This window comes from Mytilus californianus, unplaced genomic scaffold (assembly GCF_021869535.1).
Source record: "Mytilus californianus isolate M0D057914Y unplaced genomic scaffold, xbMytCali1.0.p SCAF_75, whole genome shotgun sequence".
Classification (NCBI taxonomy): domain Eukaryota; kingdom Metazoa; phylum Mollusca; class Bivalvia; order Mytilida; family Mytilidae; genus Mytilus; species Mytilus californianus.
The window spans coordinates 384,405-412,125 of NW_026262729.1; the positions used below are offsets into that span (position 1 = coordinate 384,405).

The window sequence follows — 27,721 nt, forward strand, 5'->3', positions numbered from 1 at the left end:
AAAACATTGCAAAAATTTCGTAATTTATAGTTTCAAGTCAAAATCCTGAGCTCAAATCCTCATGCGACCCAGATAATTGTTGGATATATCATTACTGTCACACCAGGAAGTAAATTAGTTTATGGGAAATGTTCTGAACCAAATAGTTTGTCTCTCAACAAATTCATTAAATGTCCCCTCTGTATCACCTAAGCACCTGTGTACTTATTAAAGTTTAATGTGATACTTATACATAGAAATCAACCCCCAACTGTGTGCAATGACATCTTCAAAATATGAAGCTTTATATTCCAGTGGCTAATGAAACTTTGTAACAAGCAACTTTGGAAATTGAGGAAACCTTCAGATAAGCTAATTGAATCTACAGAAATAAATTGTATAGCACTCAATTGGTGGCTTCAGTACATCAATAGGCATACTGTCATACTTAAAGAAAATATTATTGCTAGTTAATGTATTCCAGTGTGAAGCAAATTAATTTGACATTTATTGTATTGGTCAGGCTGTCAGAATGAAGTGACCAGATATATAAATAGTCATTGATTGTGGAGAAGTGGTGGTCAGAATGAAGAGAACAGAAAGTTATTGATCATTAAAATCCTTGTCCTTTCCCATAGAGATCTAATGATTTTTAAGTAGGTGGACATCTTTATTACTGATTTACATTGTGAAACTTTTTTTGGTAGATAGTGACTCAGGGAATTATTGGTTTGGTTGGTTTTTTCATTTAACTGTTTGGTATGTATTTCTTATCTATTCTTTATTGTTTTGTTTGTTTATTTCCTTGTGTTTCAGAAATTTGAATAAGAATTTGATATGACGATTTTACTCATTTCACATTTTTCATGGTGGGCCTTTTATAGCTGACTATACGGTATGGGCTTTTCTCTTTGTTGAAGGCTATAAGATGGCCTATAATTGCTTACTATCACTACATTTTAACTCTATTGAATAGTTGTCTCATTGGCAATCATACCACATATATATAGACAATATTTATTATTATGATCTTGGCATTGCACAAGGTCATGTTTTTCTCTGACTGTTAATGATGTCTTTACACTAAATCCATTGGATGTTGGATGTGTACTGATTGATATTTTAGTCTTAGATGCATGATTTTTTTTATTAGTTGTTATTGGCTTTGAACTTAGCTGTCAGTAACTGCGAGTACTCTCAGATCTGTACATAGTGTCTTTTTGTCGTGGGGATGTATAAGTACCCTGCCACGTCCACTCTGTGTTTTTGTTAGATGTATTTCTGCTTTGTATTGATCTGACGAGTTAAGTCCTTTTCAACTGATTTTTATAGTTTGTTCTTATGTTGTACTGTTACACCCCTGTTCCAGGTTAGGGGAGGGTTGGCGCGCCTCTGAACTAGTTTAGCCCTGCCACATTCCATATGTGCCTGTCCCAAGTCAGGAGCCTGTAATTCAGTGGTTGTCGTTTGTTGCTGTATATCATATTTGTTTTTCGTTCATTATTTTGTACATAAATCAGGCCATTAGCTTTCTCGCTTGAATTGTTTTACATTTGTCATTTCTGGGCCTTTTATAGCTGACTATGCGGTATGGGTTTTACTCATCGTTGAAGGCCATATGGTGACCTATAGTTGTTAATTTCTGTGTCATTTGGTCTCTTGTGGAGAGTTGTCTCATTGGCAATCATACCACATCTTCTTATCTTAATATTTATTAGCACAAACCCAATTATAATAATCAGTAAAGGCTCAATGAATTCAGAAATTATTTCGAGGTTTTCATAAATGCGTATAATGCTTTACTGGGTGAGATTTGCAATAATAAGAACTCGCATTCAGATATCTGATATCGGTACATATATTTGAATGCAGATTTTCCTAAAATTACAATCTTTAATTTTGCTTTTTTGCCCATTCTTTTAAAGTCACAATAAAAAATGCACTCAGTAATTTCTGAATTTACAGTAATACACAAAAAATATGATTGGCAACTATATATTTTAATTACCTTTGACATTTTGTGTAAAAGAAAGCATGTTAATAGTTATTTTAAATTCTTTTTAGACTAGGGAAGTTATGCAGTTGAAAAAAAAGTTTGATAAAAAATTATCTAAACATTGGAAATATATTGCATCCTTGAATCAGTTTAATTTTAGCAGATTGATATTACCAATCTATTTTGAAGATTAATGATTGATCTTTTGAAGTAAGTTGAGTAAATTAAAATATAGTATTTCACTGTTTTTTGCATCGAGATCTGGGTCACAGTGCAGCAGCACAGCAGCAAGTCAAATTGATTTTCTAAATTTGTGGCTTTAGGTCTTTTTACTGGAATATTCCAAATCGTGGGTTTTTTGTTGTTTAGTTTTAGGAAAATCCACTTTCGTATGAAGATCGACAATGATTTCTTAAATTTGATTATTGCTTTAAAATTTCTAAATCAATAGATTGGCAGTATATAATGGCCATTTCCTTTCTGTAGAAGTGAAATATAATTATGAGGAATATGTTGAAAATACATTACAGTTCAAACATGATTTTTGTTAATGAGTGATGTCAATAACACATGTTGTTGTATTGATTTTACAATAAAGATCAGGATGTGAGTTTGGTAGGGGTCAGATTGGGGTTGGATGTAGTTGATAAACTGTAGCTCTTATTGTACTAGTGATTTTTTTCATGCTCTAATGTTCCTTGGGATATTTATTTTACATTTGCGTACCATAGATCTATGGTTTACAAATATGAAAAAAAAAAAAAAATATCACGAAGACCATAAAAGATATGATTCTGCAACTAGGTTGAATGATCAAAAGGTAGGAACTGGAACAGGGGGTTGAAGGGAGGTCAGGGGAGGCAATTCTTCCACTTTTCTGTCTAAAAATTCAAAATACAGTAGATAGACCTTTCGGATCCAATGAGGACCCTGAGAAGCACCAACAATCAATCATTCAAATCCACTGAAATCCACGTTATAAAATAATATTAACTTATTAACCTTTTAGTTTTTGATTTAACTTTATAAAGAATAAAGACTATTTCACCACCATTTTGAAGCATCTTTCACGGCCTGACATGTTTAAATAAAGAGTTATATAAGACTCATACAGGTTGAAGTAAATGAGTCAATACTTCTAAAATGAGAGTAAGTGAGAAAAAACTATGTTGTAGAGAAACAAGAATTTATTGTACATTATTTGAATGCTTATTATTTTCTCTTATTTGACTGAATAATGCTAACCATAATTATAATTGACAGTTTTATTTAAGTTTTTGTTGTGTAAAAAATCGTGTAAATTCCTATTTCTGGCACTGTCCTGCATTTTTTTTCCATTTGAATCAAGATGACTGGGAGCCTTACAGTTTAGTATGTGATTTGTTGTATTGATTTTGTAAAAGTTGATTATTGACAGAGTCAATTAACACTGGATTATCTTTCCTTAAGTGGGAAATATCCCTTGTACTAGCAATAAAAGTTCATGACAACCTTATAGCACTCAATGATTCACTACTATTACTGCAGAACAATGTCATTTTATTATAAGAGCTGTATGTGCACAGAGAAAAAGCTATTGTCATTGTAGTAAGGAAAGTTACAATGGTCAATGCCATGACATTTGAATATTGTTATGTTCATTTAAAGATAAAATAGTTAAAAAGATATATAAATAAAATGCTTCGCTGAGCGCAGCTGGATACGACCGCAGAGGTCCAACTCTGAACAGTTGGGGCGAAAATGGACACAATATTCGCACTTGATACAGGCCTGAATTTGGATTCTAATTAAATATTTGACTCATAATAGGTTTCTGACACCGAAAAACTGTAGTCAAAGAACTTAGAATTGGTTATATGATTTGAATTTATATTCAATTTTTTTGCTTTTGTGCAACGCACTATGCTGTATTGAAATGCTTATTTTTGGCCCCTTTTTGGCTAATTCCTTAACTGTTGGTACCATAACCCCCAAAATCAATCCCTACCTTTCTTTTGTGGTATTGAACCATATGGTAAAATTTCATAGAGATCCATTCACTTAAATTAAAGTTATTGTGCGAAAACCAATGCGTCTTCGGACGACGACGACGCCAACGTCATACCAATATACGACTGCAAAAATTTTTTGCGGTTGAATAAAAATTATGATTGATTGTTTGCATTTAACGCCACTTTCATCACTGTTGGTTATGTCGTGGCGGCTACTTTTTATTGTTGGAGGTAACTGGAATGCTGAGAGAACCAAGACCTTCAATACTAAAACTGTCAGTCCTAGTAATTATGATTGGAGTTGAATGCACCTTCCATCTGCAGAGTTCATACTCACAACCACAGAGTACTAAAATAAAAAATTCTCAAACCATCAATCTCACGAACACCTATTCGTCCTGTTAATAATTCTTTTTTAAATCAAGAGTCCCATAAACATGACAGAATTACAGAAAGCATCTTTTTTCAAAGTTTATTGACAGAATTTTGAAATGGCTTCAAAAACAACTCGGTTGACATTAAGATATTCTATGATTGTTTTAACCAAATATAAACATTTTATTTTATAAATTTGATATCTTAATAGCAGTTTGACATGAGATTTCTATGACATAAAATTTGTAAATGATGATTTCTGTTAACTCTTTTATTGATGTTAATGTTTATTGTGAAGATGAGTAAGATTAATGCGATCTGAACTGATTCTGTAAGCAGGTATAAAAATTAGTTCCAATTTTAGTCCTTTGTACTATTAGTGTACGGGGAAACTACATCAGCACTTAAGTCCATGCACATTCCCGATATTAAACCTAGAATTTGTCACTGTAAAACTTTACCCAAGATATAAATTGATTTTTGAACTCAAACATTTGAATTTTTGTACGAGCTAAATGTATAATATCATATAAAGGAACGCATAATAAACAAAAAATATCAGTAAATTTGTTCTACCATGGCCCTCATGCATTTAAAAATATTACTATGAAAAAAAAAGCGTTCAAAAAAAGATAGACCGAAAATATCAAAGGGTTATATATTCAAAATCAAAAGTCCGAAGACAAACTGACAATACCATGACAAAAAATATCCAGTCTCATAAATCCATTGAAAGGATACAAATGAAGGTAAAATATAATGAATTCTAAAAGGAAGGAGAAATTGAACATTGAACCCTAGAATATCTTAATTCCAATTGATTGTCTGTCCATTTGTATATTAATTGATATACAAATGGACAGACAATAGTAATGTTTTATCCAGATCTGGTGTTTTGTTCTGTACTTATTTCTGATTTGTGCTGACATCAGCAAAATATCCTAAGAACCATTAGAACCCTGTCAATATAATACTTCCATGATTAGAGTTACGGTTTCACAGCTAAGCACATTATTACTGACAGATAACTCCAAAACTACTTTAAAACTAGCAAATTTGGTAAAAATTACTTTTATTTAAAAAAATGTCAAATTTTCAGAAATTGTGTATGCTGTCTACAATATGTACTGTTATATTGTTACATTGAATTTTTTAACTGTATTAGAAAAATTTATACATCTTTAGAAATACCTTGTAGAAAATTAACTTCTTTTTCCAAGCTAATTTTTTATCAAATAATAATTATGACATATTATGATTAGTATAGATCAGGAAACTATCATTGTTGGTAAAATAAAATGTTCTTCATTTAGAAAAAAAATTCTAATGCCATAATATATGTAAACAAATAGTTACGAGAGCATTTAAGTTTGAATGAAGAATAATATTTGTTGAAGAAGTATTCCATAGTTCTTTATATATTGTATTTTAATAATAATGATTTTTGTAATGGAAGAATGCAACAGCAAATCATATTTTACAAAAATATTTCACTTATTATTGTATTGACAATGATTAATTTTGGATGTGAAAAAACTATATTGGGAATTTCATTCTTAAAGGGACACTAGCTGTCAAATTCATGTTCACCGATTTGACTCAAATTCTCATATTTGATTTATTACAATGTAAAACATTTATCCAAATTATGAAAAGTCTAAAATAATCAATTTACAGGGCATTGGCTCGAAAAAATGTAGCTTCGTTTCGTGTGTATTTTAGCCTGGCCATCTAATTAACTATCAGGTTGACCCCCGATGACCTCCGATGGCCATATAAGCGATATAAACATAAATATAGATATAAATAAAAAGCGAAATCGTGCAATTGGAATATTCTAGGTCTGTTTAATTTCATATTATAGATTAAAAATATATGTTAATCATCGTTTTTACCTGTATAAGTATGATTTTTGTGGATCGAATCAGTCAATCGAATGATTTACCTTTGTTTCACTTTCAATGTTGACATTCTTTTCCTTTAAATAACTGAGCATGCACGATTCATGCGTTATCTATCTCTAGCTAAGGGGTTAAATTGAAGTTCACATGAATACAGATTCAATGAGGTTGAATTATTCACTTGCAAGTGAATAATTCATCATCAATGTTTCTTAGCTTATTTTGACAAAATTGAACCATACTGGCTGCTAAAAGTGAATTATTATTTCACTATTTCACTTTCATTTATGATTGAACAAAACAAATCGTATTTTATATTTTTGATGTATCTCATAGCTAGTGCCCCTTTAAATACTCATAAAATTTGAAGTATGAACATTTCTAAATTTGACTAGTAAATTAAAGTGAGGTTGGGTCATAACATTCTGCATATTTTACATTTCTGGAGTTTTTGTGACATTTAAGTCATTTTAATTATGTCATAAAGATAGAGAGTGGTGGAATTTGTTAAGATAAAACATCTTTCTGCATCAAGTATTAGTATGATTACAGTGTTTAAGTTATTTGGAATATTTCTGAAACATGAAAGAGCATATACATATTTCTGTTTCAAAATGGGATTTTTTTTTCATTTTTGACCAACCACATATCATATAATCCTAAGACCTAGAAGATTGATGGATTTCCTTTTTAAAATACTTCAATTTGGACTTTAGTTGTTCAGTGAACAAGATAAAGTCTCCTGGTCCAGAACATTTTGAGGGTACCACAACTGAAAAATTTTGTCAGTGGAAACTTTTAAGTGTGAATCATAAAGGTCAAATTTCAAGGTCATAAAAAAGCAGGGTTAAATAGGGAATGCTAGAAAAAAAATTAAGTTAGCAGAATATCATGGCATGCCAGTAATAATTTTGATGATTATTATGAACTCATGGAAGTTAACAATATCAGAAGTCAAGGTCAAGCAGTATAAACAACAATCTTTGCATGCAGCTTTTCCTAAAATTATTTGACATTCTATACAATAATACACCTCCATTTGTTTATACAAGTGACTGACTTTTTACAAGCCACTTGTTTTTAACTTTATAATGTGTTTAAATAAGGACACAGAGTATATAAATTAGGAAGAGTTAAATCTGATCTTGTCATCTTGGCAATAAAATAGGTAATAAAACACCTATCTTTAAATTCTGTCTTCAATATGTAAATTATAATCTTTTTGTCATTGTTTACTATCCTACCATTAAAGATAGTTGTAAGATTCTTCAAACAAACTGTTATAGGTATACTGTACATGGACAAGGTTAGGTAAGGTCATTGTCTGGTCATGTACTTTTTCATTTGAGTAAATTCATCACTTTTATTAAGAGATCTACATGGCCAAGTTATCTTTGTCATCAGTGGACATTTCCCTGAACAGATAACCTAAGCCTACCTGTTTGAGACTTTCTCTTGTGGTCTTAAAAAAAAATATGGCAGTATGTACTGATCTAACAGTTTTTGTGATCGAGTGAAAGTATGGACACTCTAAATGTTTTCTCCAATACCTAGTCTGACCAATATTAAATTGTATGAATGGAAAGAAAAGGGATGATTAAACACTATTAAAAAGCAGACAGATAATTGTTTTCTCAAACTCTTTGAGTACTCTAACAGAGACTTTATTTTGATTATTTTCTGGCAAAAAAATTGTCTCTTTGAGTATTCTAACAGAGACTTTATTTTGATTATTTTCTGGCAAAAAATTGTCTTCTGTCCTTGGATTTCATTATTTATTTCAAGCAGTGACCTGTGAAAAGACTAATTAACATAGATCAAAATTTGGTGAATCATTAAGGATACCAATTAATGCATATGCTATATCAAATACTCCCACAATTAGTTCATGAGTGTTGCTGTCTAGTAATACTTTATACAGAGATTACTTTTATTTAACGTCCTCTACCATATGGGTAGGTATATCTGTTAATTTGGGTGTTTATTCCATTGTTTTCATAATATACATGGTGTTTTTATTCTATGGTTTTCGTAAAGGTTGAGGATTCAAATGAAAGTAACTCAATGCTGTGCTAATTGTTTGGTATACATTTTTGTTTAATTTCATCACTATAACAGACTTAATCCCCATCTTAAGCTTTTCATTTGGTATCTAATATGAGACTAAAGGTTAAATCATCTATATGGGTCTATACAGGACAAATGTGACAAGAAAGATTGAAATGACTAAAATAAATGACAGCATTGAGGACAATGTAATGTAATGATCCCTTGACCATTATATATACATACCTATCCCCTACTTAGTGACTATTTAGCTTGAACTTACAACTATATATACATATGTATATCACCAAACATCACAGACATCTACATACTATACTATTGTTAAGTTTTATGTCATTGTAGAGGTACAAGATTGAGTGTGATGGTACAGGAGGATTCCTTCACCAGATGTTAACAGGCTTTCTCAAATTTTTCTGTGGCAGTTGACTTCCTTTGAATTTTTGGGTTGATGGAAAGGGCATAGTCTGTTGTAAGACATTATTTTCGATTGATTGCATTTTTTTTGCTGTTGGACATATAACTTCTGATTTCTTCTTCAAGGTAAATATGATCTATGTATTTGAGTCTTTGTATTTAGATTGTATTATAACTTGTTGTTTATTCCATTTTCATGAAAGATGTTAAAAAAGAAAATTAAATAACCCTTAACATGATTGAAAATATTCAACATTGTCCAACCAAATCTTTCAATTATAATATGACTTCAAGATTTCATGTAAATTGGTTTGTGGTTATACACAGCAGAAAGACATGATGTGGTAAATTTATATTGCTAAAATTTAAAAAGAGAGAAGAGACAAAAGGGGACATCAGAAACCATAGATGGACAGTTGTTAATTTCTATGTCATTTGGTCTCTGGTGGAGAGTATAATTATCATTGGCAATCATACCACATCTTCTTATTTTTATAGGTAATGCCATACAAAGACAAACAAAACATAACACAGAAAACCAAAGATTGAGTGCCATGAATTCAATTCCAATAGATATAGGAAGATGTGGTATGAGTGCTAATGAGACAACTCTCCATCCAAGTCACAATTATAAAAGTAAACCATTATAGGTCAAGATACGGCCTTCAACACGGAGCATTGGCTCACACCGAACAGCAAGCTATAAAGGGCCCCAAAAATTACTAGTGTAAAACCATTAATCTGTAATGAAATCATGGGTTCCTGTCAGTTGTAAGCATATTCTTGTTTCACTAGAGGTGTCTTGTCTATAAAAAAAAATACTATTAAAGACAGAGATTGAACTATTACAAGTCAGTGCCTTGTGAACCTATGTTTACCCCCTCCACTGTGAGTCCTGTTGAAGCAAAGGTTTTCTATGTGTTACTTGAAAATGCAACCAATGATTCATTCTTAATTTATCTGATGTTGTGATTGAATGTCTTTCCATGTCTAATAGTACCAGTTGTGTTGAAATCATTGGCTCTCTTCATCATAAGTCTGTCTTTTGAGACAGAAATAGGTAAATTGGAGGGTGGGGACTGTCTAAAGATAAAAGTAAGGAGATGATTTATGATTGCCAATGAGACAACTGTCCTCCAGAGACCAAATGATGTAGATGTAAGCATTCTGATGTCACGGTACAGCCTTCAACAATGAGTGAAACCCTTATTGTTTAGTAAGTTTAAAATAGACTGTCTGGAATCAATGAACAGTAATAATAAGAATGTTGATTTGAAGCACAATTAGAATGCATTCCGTTGCATGTGAAGATGCAGTTATTACCAGAGATTGGAAGGAAGCAATGTCAGGATGGATGTTTTACATGAAATATCTGTATCATTAGTTGAGAATGCATTGAACATCTGTAGCTACATCATATAATTATGACTGGTATGACTGCTATCTCTTTATAAATAATATAATAAGGGTACCAGAATGCAGTTTAGATTGCAGAATAAGTAAATTTTTATAGGTTAATTTATGTTATATTAGCTTAGTTATTGTAACTCATGCAGTCCTAACTTTTGATTACAAATACATTGGAAATCTTCGAAGTTTGAAGTGGCAATACTTGTAAAGAAACCTTTACCAAAGCTTTGTAAATATGTAGCAGGAGTTTCAAAAGGAGGATGACTCATTCTATTAATAATCATTTAATCATTAATTTATTAAAAATCTGACTGAATGAACATGTTATACTTAGAATTTTCACCTTTTTTTTTATGATGCATAACCATTGTACCACAAAATGCAAAGATATTGCATTAAAATATTTTTCAGTATTGATTGTTATTAAAGACTTGCAATACATGTACATGAATTAAACTTTCCAATATAAAAAGAAATGGTACTTATCCTACGTAGCTACACATCCTATAGACAGTTTCTATCCTACCTTTCTTTATCAAAACATCTACAAATCTGGCAGAATAATGTGCAACATTGAAACATATCTTCTCTTTGTTGATATTTTTAAGTTTCTTTGGTGTCAAATACCTGTCTTATCATAATAGAAATCAGAAATCTTACACAATTTTGGAAAACCTTGTGGAAAATGTTACAAGTGTTATTTCTGATTAGAAGATCTAGAATATCCATAAATTTATAATGAAATATTCATACACCTTGAATGTTGATGAAAAGGTTTATTTTTTTGGCACCAAATTGAAATTCTAGATTGTTAATATGAGGATTATACAATAGTAATATCATTTTCTTGAATGGAAATTCCACCTTGATTCGGCCACTCTCAGGGTTGAAAAGTAAATAGATTTTGAATGACTAGGAGCATATCTGTCCGCCATATAGAAATTTTAAGGGAGACATCTCCCCCTTGTGTTTTGTTTAGGGGAAAACATTTTTTTTTAATTAATGTCATTCCACATATATATAATTATACTTTAAACCAACTAATTTTAATTGGGCAACTTATTTATGTGTCAGAATATGTCAATTTTGAATCTTTGCTTATTTATGTGAGTAGTGAATAGTGAATAACATCAACTAATATAGAAAGGTTGAAACACAAAAAAGTATCCCCATAAAGTTAATGGTCAGGTCACTCATTTTACCAACAGGAAAAGCATCGATCATCGTTAAATCTATAAATAAGAATAAAAGGAAGTGTTGGGTGCATATGTCATTAATACAGTAACACCCTTTAAAAAAACAGATGCTTAGGTGAATATTAGTTTATTAGATTATAATAAGATATTAGTCTATAATACATTAGTGAAATGAATACATTGCACATGCGCAGAGGAGTTTACTTATAATATGTTAACTTATTATACCCAATGAGATTTTTATCCATGTCCATACTAAAGTAAAACACTGCATGTAATTTAAAAATGATATTAAAGCACCTGCTTAACAAGTTATCTCCCTTGAGAATAATGATAGCTGAGATAATTGGTCATAGATAAACATTTGTGGTTATCATTAACTTCCTGTTTATTCACAAGTTTTGATTGTAAGTACCTTTTCATTATCAATTAAATCAAATAAAATGATTTCGTCTCTTCTGACTAATTTCTGTTTTCTCCTATCCTTTGAGCTTGCATTTTAGCTTGCTTTACTTGTTTAGAATACTTTCAAGTTGGTAACTTAAATGCTGTTGACCTAGGTATACAGATCTGCGACTCTTTTCACAATTCAGTCCATTTCCGTTCACTTTCATAGATTGTTGAATTAATTATATTCCAGTACCATAACTGATCAGAAGGGAAGAGCATTTAAGAGCTGGGACATATTTTATTTGCCTATCCCTAAGCCAGGAGCTAAGGAGTCAACATGGTTGTCTTTATATATATCCTCCTGTTTTATTTATTTTTTAGAGAACTTCAAACAAAATTTTATTGATAACAATTATGAGTAAGCTTAATCCATGAGTTAATGAGTTTTCAATGGGTTATAACTAAATTTAAGAGCTTTTTAAACCATATCAAAGGTTCTCATGTATAGTTTCAATTTATAGTCATTATGAGTAATTAGATATAAGAAGATGTGGTATGAGTGCCAATGAGAAAACTCTCCATCCAAGTCACAATTTGTAAAAGTAAACCATTATAGGTCAAAGTACGGCCTTTCAACACGGAGCTTTGGCTCACACCAAACAGCAAGCTTTAAAGGGCCCCAAAAATTACTAGTGTAAAACCATTCAAACAGGAAAACCAACGGTCTAATCTATATAAAAAACGAGAAACACTTACGAACCACATCAACAAACGACAACCGCTGAACATCAGGTTCCTGACTTAGGACAGGTGCAAACAAATGCAGCGGGTTTAAACGTTTTAATAGGCTCCAACTTTCACCCTACCTGAAACAATAGTGTAACATCACAACATAGAAAGACACACTATAAAATATCAATTGAAATGGCTTAACTCATCAAAAGACATATTAACAAAAACAAGTGAACATATACTGAACGAATAAATTTGATCTATGACACAATGTACATACAAAATTAATAAAACAAGGGGGTAAGATGTTTAACAATATCAGAAAGTCAACCATAACCTTGGACAAAATGCCGCCAAATAAAATAACGTACACAGGTAAATAAAAATAATTTTGTTGTAAGGTATACATGAAGTACGGAAATAATTTTTACAAAATAAAGGATTTTGTTGTTCCAAGTACGAGAACAAAAGTGAAAATTTATGGTCAATCTAAACGCTAATTAAAAAAAAAGGTGGTATATATTAAAAAAAGTGAGACTAGATATAACACTGAATAAGTAAACATTAAATAACAAAAATACATTCAAATTGTGTCAACAGGTCAAATTCACACGAAAGTACGATTTGAGAGTACCCGCAGTTACTGAAAGTTAGTTAAAAGCCAAAAACAATTAATAATAAAAAATCATGCATCAGAGACTAAAATCAACTAAAACACATCCCAGGGATTTAGTGTTTTAACGTCATGGACAGGTAAAGAAGACATGACTTGTGCAATGTCAAAATAAAATTATCAACAGGCAGTAGAATAGTTAGGAGTTAACCTGTTAATAAATATGTATAATGTAATATATATAGCTAGAGTAATATCTATATAGAAGATGAACGTGGATGTGTATTTATACATCCCAAAAAGATTTTTTTTTCTCTAATAGGAATGACATTTTTAAGAACAAGTGATTATACTTTCCATTTAGCATTAGTTAGAATATTTCTGAATTCTGTTAAACTGTCATTATTTTACCTTGAAGACTTATCTGATTAAATCTGTGTAGATTTTTGTGGAAAATAGAAAAAAGAAGAAAGTGAAATAAGATGATGACTTTAATGATCACAGGATTTTTTTTCTGTGTTATAAATAGCTGTTTCTTGTCAATATGAACAGTTATATATATCTTCACAAAATTATTAACAGAAAAGTTTAATGCAATCTTTTAATCTTCAGCTCATTATGAAGCAGTCTGTCTGAAACATTGAAATAAGTGGGTGTATAAATACAGAAGTCAATTTTACTTTGTTGCTTGGTATTTAATTTATTCTTCTGGATAACAAAATGTGAAACACAACTGAGAGATTTACTATTAACATTAGAGAAAAACTAGATTGACTAACGGCAATCAAAGATGGCCACTGGAAAGTTGCTTCCCTAAATCTAAGCATAACTTTAAGCGCATATTTTGCAGTTCAGTAATCTTATTTTGCGGTACTCAGATTATGCCTCTTATTTAAGCTTTTGTGAGTTGAGGGGGGATAATATATAAGAAAAGAATACAGTACATTGTGAAAACTATAAATGCACTATTATACTGTCAATGCTATATCGTTGAAAGACTTCAGATGGTAATTATACAACATGACTTAAACCACTGAGTTATAAGGGTAAGACAGGCAATATCTATCAAGAAGTTGTGTAATTTCTCATGTTAGGATGTAGAATGACCTCCCATGGAATGATAATACTAGGATGTGTATTGCCTTCATAATAAAATTATATATTGAATGACTCTTGTGAAAATGAACACCTTATAATGTAACCATCTGTTATAAAATCGTTGTATAATTTTGCTGTTAGTTAACATGACTAACAGCAATAAACCTTTTACCTCATAAATTTAGTTGTTATTAGATAAGGAGATGGATCCTTATTAAGCTTCTTGTGTTCTGTGGTAACGACCTAGTTCTGTTTTTATTCATCTTTTTTTAATGTCAGGATTAGTAGTTTTTAAAACTTGACATATATATGTATATGTCGGTGACTTATATTGATGGGTTGTTGTTTGGTTGCTGTCTCATTGATGCTCACAACACTTTTCATTCATCACTTTTAATGCTTGAAAAAGTTTTGATTTTAAAGTTATCAAGAGTAATAACAAGCTGACCAATTAACATAGAAGTGACTGCCTATTACAAAGTTGCAGATATTGTTCCTTAAAAGCCAGGTTTTTTTTTACCAAGTTTTTGATAGTGACAACATATTACAAGTTTACCTGAGGTCTAAGAAAACTGTTATAGTGACAACCTGCCTGCATATTATTTTCTTATTACATTATAAGATAAAATATTGGACTTTTTTACTGCCTGAAAAATTATTCAGTCATTTTTAAGTGAATATTGTTGGAAATTATGTAACAAAATAATTATATAAATCAGGGCAATATATCTTTTTATTTGACCCTTTGACCTCAACACAACAAGGAGGCCTCCATGGCAGAGTAGTCTAAATAGTTCATCTATAGTATCACTAGCCTGTCAATAATTAGGATGTGAGATTGAACCCTGCATGTGGCGGGTGGGTTTGACTCCGATCTTAATTGACTAGGATTGTAAGTTTTCTTACTGAAAAGATGGCGGTTTTCACTGGACACTCTGGCTTCCTACACCAATAAAAACTTGCCACATTTTAAGACATCGGGCTGAAATGGCTTTAAACACCAACAATCAATCAGTCAATCAACATGACAAGCTACAGAATTTTTTTTTGTCTCTGGGTTAACATTAAAACAGCTGTGGTCCTATGACAAGGGAAAATAATTGTTTATATTCAGGCTTGCACAGTAGCTTCTCTGTCCCATAGGTTATTTTTCTCTCTTTTTTGGGAAGGGTATATTTTGGGCTTATCTTGGTTTTTTTTTTTTTATAGTGTAACTTAATTTTACCTATTTATGTAAACTATTTACCTTATTAACATAGTTTATATTACATGTTATTGTGACCTGTATAATATTCAAGTTAATTACATACAGATAATTAATACATTCTGTTAAAATGTCAAAATCAGTGCAATACATCTACAGTATAATCGCTGCAGGCGACAAACATAATGTGGTGGTATGTTTTGTTTTTGTTTTAAAATTGTTTTCTTTGTTTGTCTGTATTTTTATACCCCCGCCGATGGGGAGGGGGCATTAAGTTTTACCCTTGTCCGTCTGTCCGTACGTCCCAAAATTGGTTTCCGTTCTCTAACTTAAGTTTGCCTCAACCAAATGTTATCAAACTTATACACAATGCTTATTACCACAAAACACAGATCAAGTTTGAATTTTGGTGGCGTCACTTTAACCATTCTAGAGTTATGCCCCTTTATAAATAGAAACATTGCAAAATTTTTCATTTCCGTTCTCTAACTTACTGGTAAGTTTGCCTCAACCAAATGTTATGAAACTTATACACAATGCTTATTACCACAATACACAAATCATGTTGAATTTTGGTGGCGTCAATTTTACTGTTCTAGAGTTATGCCCCTTTACAAATGGAAAAATTTAGCAATTTTTTCATTTTTTTTCTAAAAATATCAATGATGTCATTGTTCAAGTAATTTTTAAAATTGGAGTTGTCTTCCTTTGTCCATGATTATAGTTGAATCAACTACAATCATTGCTTTATATAATGCAATGTTTAACTTTACCTTCCACTGATAAAACACAGATCAAGTTGAATTTGGGTAGTGTCACTTTAACCATTATTGAGTTATGCCCCTTTATAAATCGAAAAAATTGCAAAATCTTTAACTGTAACTTAAGTTTGCCCCAATTAAACATGAAACCTATACACAATACTTATTACCATAAAACTAAGATCAAGTACAAATTTGGGTAGCGTCACTTTTATTGTTCCCTTTATAATGTTGTATACAAGCGGGGGCTTCATCTGTGTCCATGGGGACACATTCTCCATTTATTTCTGATATGATGATCTGCTCTCATTGTGATGTTATGTAAGATAGGAGATATTGGGTAAATGTCAATGACCAGTTATGCTCCAGTTTCAGCTTGTTTATTTTATTTGCCTTTGAAATGTTGTAGGTATTTATGTTATACAATACTTCTAAAATACAAATACATTTATTCCAAACCCATTAAGGAGATTCTGAGATTTGACATAAATACCTTATAAAAAAGATATTTTTGAAAATGTATTTTAAATAATTTGACATAAGTCAGATTACTTTAACCTTCTTTTGTTACACCTTTCTAAAAAGAGATGAATAACAAGAAGATTCTGTCAGGATAGATTAAAGATTTCACATCTGACTGGCAAATGTCACACCATCTATTGGTCTGATTACTTATTAGATAACTCCATAATGATATCTTTTGTTGAGTCAAATTTTATCAGATGCATTATAATGTAATGTTAGTGAACCTTTGATCTTGCAGAAATTGCTTATTTTTGATTCATTTTTGTCATGGTCAATTTATTCTATCATAATTCAGAAACCTGTGAAAGGTACTGTGGATTCAGTACATTTGTATGGTATAAATTTCCGTGGGTAATATGTAAACCATGAAGTTAACTGCAATATAATTTTTCAATCCGCTTGTATGCAGACTTTTGCAAATCTCAACAAAAGAAATAGCCAGGAAAAAACAAATTGTCCTCAATCCACATTGAAATTTTTATCTCTTTTTTCTTAGGAACTAATTGTATAAGAAAGATCAATAGTCAGTGAATTCTTAATTAAAAAAATCTGCAAGTAATAGCAAGGGTTGTATTGAATCATTTCATTCAGAAGTGTAAATCCCAATTTCTCCAAAACTGCCACACATTTCCATATTAAGGAGTTATGACCCTAAAATGACCATTTTCACCAACTATTTGCAATTTTGGCTAATATCTTTTAAACTATGATTGATAAGGTGAAACTATAAATGGCAAAAAAAGATCAACTATTCATGTATTAAATCAACATGGCCAATATCAGAAGACTTTTTATAGGAGTTATTTCCCTTGAATGACAATTTTTACCAATTTGTTGCTTTTTAGGCAGTAACTCTCAGAATTTTTTTAATGCATTGTGACAACTTTATGAAAAAAGCCAGGTGAGGGATATAGGCTACTTGGAGCATCTAGTTTTAGAAAAATAGCTCTATGTTGCTGTTATCAACATTTTCATCCTTTAAATTGCACCTTGGGACATTCTAGCATGTAATTCAATCTGTAATTGAAACAGCACCAGGTTCATTACCTTAAAAGCATTAAATGAACTATAAGAATTGTACTTGTCTAGACCTATTTTGCAGTGATGTTGTTGAATTAATTACATCTTTACATGGTATTAGGCTAGATCTCTAACCAATTATCATTTAATCAAAAGAGCAGTGAACTTGATTTTCCTTTGTCAATACTTCAGTTATGATGACCTTAGTTAAGGTCAAGTTTGTCTTTGATAAGTCATCTAGAACACACAAATAATAAGATATGTTAGACAAAGTCAACTTTGATGAATTTGCAGAGGACTTGCTATAAATTGTCAGAATAGCTACCTTCATACCAAATGTGTTTTATAGGACTCAGCTGCAGATAAAACAGTTTTTACTATGATTTATTAAATATTATGAACTGTAAGTTATTATTCTTGTCATCACAATAGTTTATAATGGTAGTAAATATTTAAGTGTTGAAAGGTGTTTTAATTCTCATTGTTAAAAAATGTTTGCAATCTCTTCCCCTTCCTTCTTTGTATTTAGTTTGAATTTAAATTTGAAGTAATTTCCTCCTTTATAATTATGCTTGATATTTGACAATGAGATAAAATATTTCTTGAGTGATGATTTCCTTCTATGATATTTGCATTGAGGAAATGCTGATTGAGATGAATTCTTATTACTATAATAAAATGAAATTGTAATACACTGCATCGATTGTATTGAGAAAGGGTCTTTTGTTCGGATTAATCCCTTTTATTTTGTTAAGAAATCACAAAAAAATGATGAAAACACTGCATCATCTTTTCCAGGTTAAAAAATTAAAACTCACATTTTTGTCGAGCCTGCGACTTCTGTTGTAGAAAGCAAGACTTAGGGATAGTGATCCTTCGGCGGCGTTAACTAACTACTTAAAAGCTAGATATTTCAGAAAGGAGGAGAGTGGAGGCTTCATAGTTTGCATATAGATGCCTTATGATATGATGAAGTTTCCATCCATCATATGTCCATTGTCCTTGACCTCATTTTCATGGTTCAGTGGCTACTAGAAAAAAAGTTAAGATTTTTTGTAATGTTAATTTCTCTCTTATAATGAGTAATAGGATAACTGTATTTGGTATGTGCGACTAACTTGCAAGGTCCTCATGTCTGTCAGACAGTTTTCTCTTATCCTCGACCTCATTTCATGGATCAGTGAACAACTTTTTTTTTGTGGTTAAGTCCATATCTCAGATACTATAAGCAATAGGTCTACTATATTTGGTGTATGGAAGGATTGTATGGTGTATGTGTCCAATTGGCATGTGTCATTTGACCTTGACCTCATTTTCATGGATCAGTGGTTAAAGTTAAGTTTTTGTGTTTTGGTCTGTTTTTCTTATACCGTTTGCAATAGGTCAACTATATTTGGTGTATGGAAATATTTTATGATGTACATGTCAGTCTTGCAGGTTTTATTTAACCTTGACCTCATTTTCACGATTCATAGCTCAATATTAAGGTTTTGTGTTTTGGTCTGTTTTTCTTAAACTATAAGCAATAGGTCAACTGTATTTGGTGTATGGAAGGATTGTAAGGTGTATATGTCTGTCTGGCAGGTATCATCTGACCTTGATCTCATTTTCATGGTTCATTGGTGAATGTTAAGTTTTCCTGGTGAAGTTTGTTTCTTAGATACTTTAAGCAATAGGTCAACTATGTTTGATGCATGGAATGATTTTAAGGTGTACATGTCTGTCTGGCAGGGTTCATCTGACCTTGACCTCATTTTCAGGGTTCATTGGTCAATATAAAGTTTTCATGGTTTGGTCTGTTTCTTGTATACTATAAGCAATAGGTCAACTATATTCAGTATGGAATGATTTTAAGGAGGTGTACATGTATTTCCAGCTTGGTTTATCTGACCTTGACCTCATTTTCTTGGATCTTGTTTATGTCAATGTGATACTTGTAGTAAAACTTTATATTTAGGACTATTAACATAAAATAAATGGTCAGTAAAGCAGGCGAGACATTTCAGCATGTGCACTCTTGTTTGTTTTGTACAGTAATACATGTGTATAATTATTCTTCCAAATTAGACAATTTAATATTGAAATAGCTATTGTAATGATTTAAATGTTTGTAATTAAAATGCGGTATCACAAGAATTTTATTGAGATGGATGATGTTTTGTGACCTCTTTATAAGAAACAGCTTAGTTGATTCAATATTTCAGTTAACTTATATGGTCTGATTATATCTAATTTCAGATTTCATTCATTTAATTAAAAATATTTCAATCCTGAGAGGAAATGATGATAATTGGATAGTAATCCAATAAATGTCTAAAATCAGATGAATAAATATGAGAACAGATGGTCCTGTTCATTTATAGCCTGAAATCAATATCCATACAACAAAGGAGAAAACTGGATTAATTGGGCATAAACTTTAAATTGCAGTTGCAGGATGCACTTCCTTCTCAATAATCTAAACATTAACTTGTCATGTTTTATTGACTTGAAATAATCTTGGTTCAGATGCTGTCAAGTTTATAGTGGGGACATATAACATGAGTAGGAGATCATTGGAATTATAACTCATGGTTATATTTTATAGATTCAATATTTCTACATGATTCAGTGACTTTATGCTTTTTCATTGACACAAAATAATTGATAATGCCAGCAGTCAATATCTGATAATGCTGTGAAAATCTTTTGATATATTTGAATGCAGACATGTAGTATATAAGTTTCTGTTGAATGTTATGATGTATTTGTATTTGAAAAGGAAAAAATGAAGAATTTATTTGTTTTTTAAGGAAAATCTTTTTAAAATAGAAAGAAAAAAAAACTGTAAGATTGAATATGACAGCATTGAAGCTTCTGTGAGTCAGGAATGTGACAAGATGTACCTTACATCAAGCACTAAATGTCACACACTAATAGACAAAACTTGTCGAAAAACCTTGAACACTGGGAATATAAGTTCTCAGTGACTGACTGGAACATTTGCTGTAGATATTTTAAAAGCTTTTGTTATTTTAAATAGTTATTTGAACTTTTGAGGTTTACAAATAGAAAAAGGTAGAAAGGAAATTTGAAATAATTTTGAAAAAATTTAAGAATGGATAAGAATTAGAGCAGGAAAAACAAAAAAAAATGTAAAATTTGTAAGCCCTTCAACTCAAGCCTATAATCATATAATTATAGATTAACAAGTAGATAAACATTTATATCTAGTCAGATAACATACATTTTTTTGAATTAATGAATGTATTCATCATCATTTAATATGATATTATCCGAATGATATATCTACCAGTTAGATTAATAATTGATAAACAAAATCTGAGGAGCTAGCAGATTTTTTTTAATTTTTTTTTTTGCATGAAATTTTAATCTTAGTTTCCCTTCTTTGTACCTACCAAACAGTATTTACAAGTTAATCATCATTCCCTAAATGTTTTATAAAAGATTAATGTTATTTTTCCACCCTGTAATTCAATTATTTATATTCATCCCCATTGAGAACCTCACCATTAGCAATTAGTGTTTGTGAATGAATGATACATCCTGAGTTCCCCTGTTGTGAGCCTCTATCTAGATGATAAGTTGTAGAGAGTTATCACGTTACCAAGTTTTGGGATGCTGTAGCATGTAAATTGAATTTATACACACTGTTTTTCTATATATTTTCAGAATTAATTGCCTGTGGAATATTAGAGAAGTTTTGTGAGAGATAAAGAAATTGTTTATTCTATGGATTTATGTGTTATTTATCTATGTTGATTCTGGGAATTATTTGAATTAAGAAAGAAGGATTTATTCATTGGTGCCTTACATTTTATTTTGATATCTATGTAAGTATACATTATTTCTAGCTTTCTTATGATATGAAGTACTTAAGTTAGTTAAGTATGTAAAATGTTGTCTAAGTAACTAATTAACTAACTAAACAGATGGGCAAAATTGTATGAATTAATAGAACGCATAACAACAATTTAAAAATGCAAAACATTATGGAGACATGTAAACATGTGCAACAGTAATTCATCAAACAGAAATGAAAATAGCAAGCAGATTGACTGAACAAGCCTAGTCCAAGGCTAGTATCAACTTGTTTATAAAGCGTCTTGTGACACAAATCTCCATCCTTCATCTTATTTTTTCAAAGAATTAGAAATTTACCCTAGAAGATTAGTCCACTAAAAAGGAGTCAACATCTCAAGCTTTGGAGAAAAAAACATCCGAATTTCTTTCTCTTATTATATTATTTCATATTAATAAAATACGAAGATGTAAAATAATTGCAATAATTGAATATTACAACCTTTACCAGAAAACTAATAAAGATTGTAACACTCAATTATTGCAATTATTTTACATCTTCATCTCTTGGTCTCTGGTGGATATATCATATCTCATCTCCTTATGTATGATTATTAAAACATTTTTTTCCCCTCAAACAATGATATAAGTGAGGTCAGTATGTAAGTTCAGCTATTTTACTTAAATTTGTCCTACACTTTGAACTGACCATAAGTGTCAAACAGTGGAGTTATCTTGTACAAATATGCTTCTCAGCTGTGTCAGAATTCTATAATCATGTCCAAATAATTACCCATGTACATAAAATCTCTGACCCAGCTGTGTCAGAATTCTATAATCATGTCCAAATAATGACCCATGAACATATAACCTTTGACCCAGCTGCTGAGTTAGGATACTTTGCCATCATGTGTTAAAATCCATAATCCTGATAATGTTCCTCTAATGAAAAAATCAAATTCATTTTCTGTTGAGTAATCTATTAAACACTGGACCATCTGTTCTTCATTGGAATAGAGGCTCAAATGGGGTTAATAAGTGCATGCACACAGCACAAGGACATTATTTCTGTGTTATCAAACTTTGATGATGGAAGTTATTGGGAGAAGGAAGATGTATCACTTCAAATAGTGCAGTCAGTAAAGAGTTAATTTTTTGTCAGTCTTAATTACCATTTGTATCTTGGTAAATAGAATATTTAATAATAATTTTATTTGCAAATAAATCTTGTATAGGTCATGGAAAAACATAAAATATAACTCAGTATTAATACAATGTACAAGAATCAAGAATTATAAACATAAAACAAAAACATAGTTATGATATTGTCCAAAATTATTATATTAATAAGTTAGCTTTGAACTTTCTTTCTCTTAAAATTCATTTCATTTGAAATTAAATGTCATGTCCAAATATCTGTGGAGGAATGTTATGGAATTCAAACAATGACTTGAATGATTGTTATAATTCTGTTTTATGTTATTTTTGCTAAATGTACCATGCATGAAGACTTCACCACCAGAAATAGCTACTACAGATTTAATATGTGAATGTCACATTGTATCAAAAGAGTAGAGAAAATTCTGTTGGGAAAACAATTGTGAAAAGATAAAACAGCAGATTTTATATAAAGCAAAAACCCGCCCATATCACTACCTTATTACATGTTAATTATAACGGTAAAGTCATAAAAAATAAGAATGCTTGTAAGAGGAATAATTTTTGAACAGGCCTGCTATCAACAATGTATGGTAATTAGTGGTTAATGAGGCTGCAGATATATATTATATTTACATTAGACCAAAATCATCATCACCATTCTGGTCTGAAAGATATGGCCATGTGGTTTACAATAAGGAGGAAATATACAGGGAAAACATGTCTCAGTGTTAAGTAGAAGGTCTATAACTTCTTTGATTTTAACAGAATGTTGAATTTACTTCTGAAGATAATTTGAACTGTATAATAAGCATGATAAGTAACTTTGAATACAATGTGTACTGAATGTTCAGCAATGCTTCAAAAAATTTCTTTCTGATTCTTCTACAAAAACAAATATGGATATAATGAATTATACCCACTTTAGTGTGCATGGTTTGTTTCTAGACTACGGTTTTTGATGAAGATTAGAAGTAATTATATTCTACTACAATTATCCTGTTGAGTAAATGGCAAAATGTCAAGATTCTGGCACATTTTTGAAAATTCTGTGCACAAATGAAAAAATTTTGGAAGCCAAATTTATAAAGCAGTTTGGTATATAAAAAATGTGGTAATTGGCATGCACAAATGAATGGCTTTGTCTGCATATGTGTAAGAACACCACAAATAATATGTATAAATCCATAGAATGCAGGAATGTGGAAAGATGTAAACAGTCACAAAAAAAAAAAAATCATAAATACAAAGACATATTCACAGGTACAACACTCAAAACTAAATATTGGGCATAACAATATTCCTAAAAACTGGTATAATTAATACCCATGATGCAGGTATGAGCCAGGTGCACCATGTATCAGTATATGTTTATCTGCATGCTGCACATGTCAATGCTGTCATATCTGGTAAACATCAACAACTTAGTTTTTGCAAGAAAATGATGTAAAACAGTGCTCAATCAAATTAACATGTCTTGTTGGGATGCAGTTTGGTCTTAATTTGTAAACAAGGAGAATTGTTTGAATTGTTTTGCATTTGTCAATTTCTGGGCCTTTTATAGCTTGCTATTCAGTAGGGGTTTTGATCATTGTAACGAAGGCTGTACGGTGACCTATAGTTGCTAACCTTCTACATTATTTGTTCTCGGGTGGATTATACAGTTATCTAAATGGCAATCATACCACATCTTTTATTTTTATAGAGCATTTACTATCTGTTACCATCAGGATTATTAGTAATTCAAAGAAATTTGTATCCATTTCAACATGTTCACAGCAAACTGAAAACTTTCTAAGTGCCTTCCTATATTTATTAATTGCAATATAAAATAGCTTGATGCATGTTACAATTTGTTTGAATAATTTGTCTGCACAAGTAATCAGTGTTATTTAAGTGCTCTTTTGTTACCATTCACACCCAGATAAATAAAACACTGATATGAACCAGACAAAAATTGGTGTTAATGATTTATTAAAGCTTTATTTAATTGTCCATATCAACTGGCATTATTACAGCAATTAATTGCACCTTTCCAGGCTATAAAAATTCCAATGGAAAGCTCATTTGTAGTACAATTGTATTGATGTTTATCAGTTTTTATGATCAACTCACCTAAACCTGTAGTTTATGTTGCTGAACTAACTTATTTCATATATTAGGTAGGTATAAGAAGATTACATTACCTGACTAACGTGTTCTATATTTTTTGGGGGGCGCTGTCAGTAGTTTGCCTTCAAATGAATGATCTTACTAGATCCACATTTAGTTGGTCTTCAGGCTATTTTGCCTTACTTGACCTTGTTCTCTTTTGGCATTCTGGCTTTGCTCGACAAACTTTTGTCCTGCAGTCCCTCATGGTAGTTTGCCATGCTAGACTCAATTTTGTCCTGAAGTCCTTCATGGTAGTTTGACTTGCTAGACTAAATTTTGTCCTGTTGTCCGTCATGGTAGTTTACCTTGCTAGACTAAATTTTGTCCTGTTGTCCGTCATGGTAGTTTGCCTTGCTAGACTAAATTTTGTCCTGTAGTCCTTCATGGTAGTTTGCCTTGCTAGACTAAATTTTGTCTGGTTGTCCGTCGTGGTAGTTTGCCTTGCTAGACTAAATTTTGTCCTGTAGTCCTTCATGGTAGTTTGCCTTGCTAGACTAAATTTTGTCTGGTTGTCCGTCATGGTAGTTTGCCTTGCTGGATTGACTTTTGTCCTGTAGTCCTTCATGGTAGTTTGCCTTGCTAGACTAAATTTGTCCAGTTGTCCGTCGTGGTAGTTTGCCTTGCTAGACTAAACTTTGTCCTGTTGTTCGTCATGGTGGTTTGCCTTGCTGGATTGCCTTTTGTCCTCTAGTACTATATGGTAATTTGCCTTGCTGGACTAACTTTTGTCTGGCTCTAGTCCTTTATGGTAGTTTGCCTTGCTGGACTTACTGTTGTCTGGCTCTAGTCCTTATGGTAGTTTGCCTTGCTGGACTAAATTTTGTCCTGTAGTCCTTATGGTAGTTTGCCTTGCTGGACTAAATTTTGTCCTGTAGTCCTTTATGGTAGTTTGCCTTGCTGGACTAACTTTTGTCCTCTAGTCCTTTATGGTAGTTTGCCTTGCTGGACTAAATTTTGTCCTGTAGTCCTTTATGGTAGTTTGCCTTGCTGGACTAACTTTTGTCCTCTAGTCCTTTATGGTAGTTTGCCTTGCTGGACTAAATTTTGTCCTGTAGTCCTTTATGATAGTTTGCCTTGCTGGACTAACTTTTGTCCTTTAGTCCTTTATGGTAGTTTGCCTTGCTGGACTAACTTTAGTCCTTTATGGTAGTTTGCCTTGCTTGACTAACTTTAGTCCTTTATGGTAGTTTGCCTTGCTGGATTGACTTTTGTCCTCTAGTACTATATGGTAGTTTGCCTTGCTGGACTAACTTTTGTCCTCTAGTACTATATGGTAGTTTGCCTTGCTGGACTAACTTTTGTCCTCTAGTACTATATGGTAGTTTGCCTTGCTGGACTAACTTTAGTCCTTTATGGTAGTTTGCCTTGCTGGATTGACTTTTGTCCTCTAGTACTATATGATAGTTTGCCTTGCTGGACTAACTTTTGTCCTCTAGTACTATATGGTAGTTTGCCTTGCTGGACTAACTTTTGTCCTCTAGTACTATATGATAGTTTGCCTTGCTGGACTAACTTTTGTCCTCTAGTACTATATGATAGTTTGCCTTGCTGGACTAACTTTTGTCCTCTAGTACTATATGATAGTTTGCCTTGCTGGACTAACTTTTGTCCTCTAGTACTATATGGTAGTTTGCCTTGCTGGACTAACTTTAGTCCTTTATGGTAGTTTGCCTTGCTGGATTGACTTTTGTCCTCTAGTACTATATGATAGTTTGCCTTGCTGGACTTACTTTTAACTTTTGTCAGGTCAGGTAATTTAATTACTTTTACCTATCACGAGGCTAGCAAATATTGCAGAAACAGTTTGTTTCTATGATTTTTCTGGTTCTTGCATGATTGTTTCTAAGGGACAAAGATTGAAAGTTGCAGCCTCATCATCATCATACTACCTAAAATATTCTGTTAGATGTTTTAGTGAAGTCTTGCATCTAGCATTTATTTAATGAAAAGATTTTAAATTTTTGCTGAACCTTTCTTGTTTTTATTGTGAAGAAAATAAGAAATTTATAATTTTTAAATGATTTGTACCTTAAAAAAGAGGGGGAAGATGCCAAGGGGACATCCAAAAATCATAGGTATAAGAGAAACTTACAATGCATGGGCGAAAAAATGGTGAAAGTCCACAAAACGCTACATAGAAAATATTGTTAACTGTTATGAAGTTTGATCTCTGACACCTCTGCTGGTGATATTTTATTGACCTTATTTGACCAACAAGTAGCCAGGGGGTTGTAAACTGAACAGTTATAAATAATTTATTACAATTATTTTATTGATGTATATGCATGCTATTAATGTAGTAATATATAAATGTTGTTATCTTTCTGGTCATTGAAAGTCCATTTGGTATTTAGTGTGAGAAAGTAAAATATATCAAAGTGTCTTTAATTAATGTGGTAGTGAAACAATTACATGTTAGGATTTTGTGCAACTTTAGGAGTTTAATTTGGCATAGTTGGTAAGGTTATAAGTTGTCTTAAAGATGTAAATCATTTTAAAATGTGCATTAATTGAATTAATGACAATTGTTGAATCAAGAAGATTTCTTAGATGCACAAGTCTTTCCTTTGTCTTTTTACTTTACTGTCTTGTAAAAGGTTCAAATTTGTTATCCAGGAATGAAATAAAAAGAACACATGCTCATATCATTTTAGGGATGGTATATGTTTTTTTGGGTTATTTTTGGTGGTTTTTTTTTCATTTATTTATTTATAATTTTTTGTTTGTTTTTATGTTTTTGTTTTTTTTTGGGTTATTTTTTAGGGGGTGCTAGGTTAACAGTTCTGGAGAGTTAATAAATTTTCTGGTTCAAGTCTCTTTTGAGAATCCTTTGGTCCTTGGCTTTTTTTTTTTTGTAAAGACCTGCCTAATTTAAGTGATAAAATAGTCATTAAATATTTGCACTTTTCTTATGTTAAAGCATCACATTGTTTAGA

At 31.3% G+C, this 27,721-nt stretch overlaps 1 protein-coding gene across 22 annotated transcripts in view; it reads left to right on the forward strand.

The window, feature by feature from the left end:
- LOC127710370 (activated Cdc42 kinase-like) overlaps positions 1-27,721 on the forward strand; it is a 136,599-nt gene that overhangs the window by 39,711 nt on the left and 69,167 nt on the right. For 18 of the 22 annotated variants that reach the window (XM_052216167.1, XM_052216159.1, XM_052216168.1 and 15 more), the window contains one exon: positions 21,345-21,505. The gene's annotated coding sequence lies outside the window, so the exon portion shown is untranslated. Of the gene's footprint in view, positions 1-8,651; positions 8,850-21,260; positions 21,506-27,721 lie in introns of those variants that run through there. The other 4 variants (XM_052216160.1, XM_052216162.1, XM_052216163.1 and 1 more) reach the window with 2 other exon arrangements.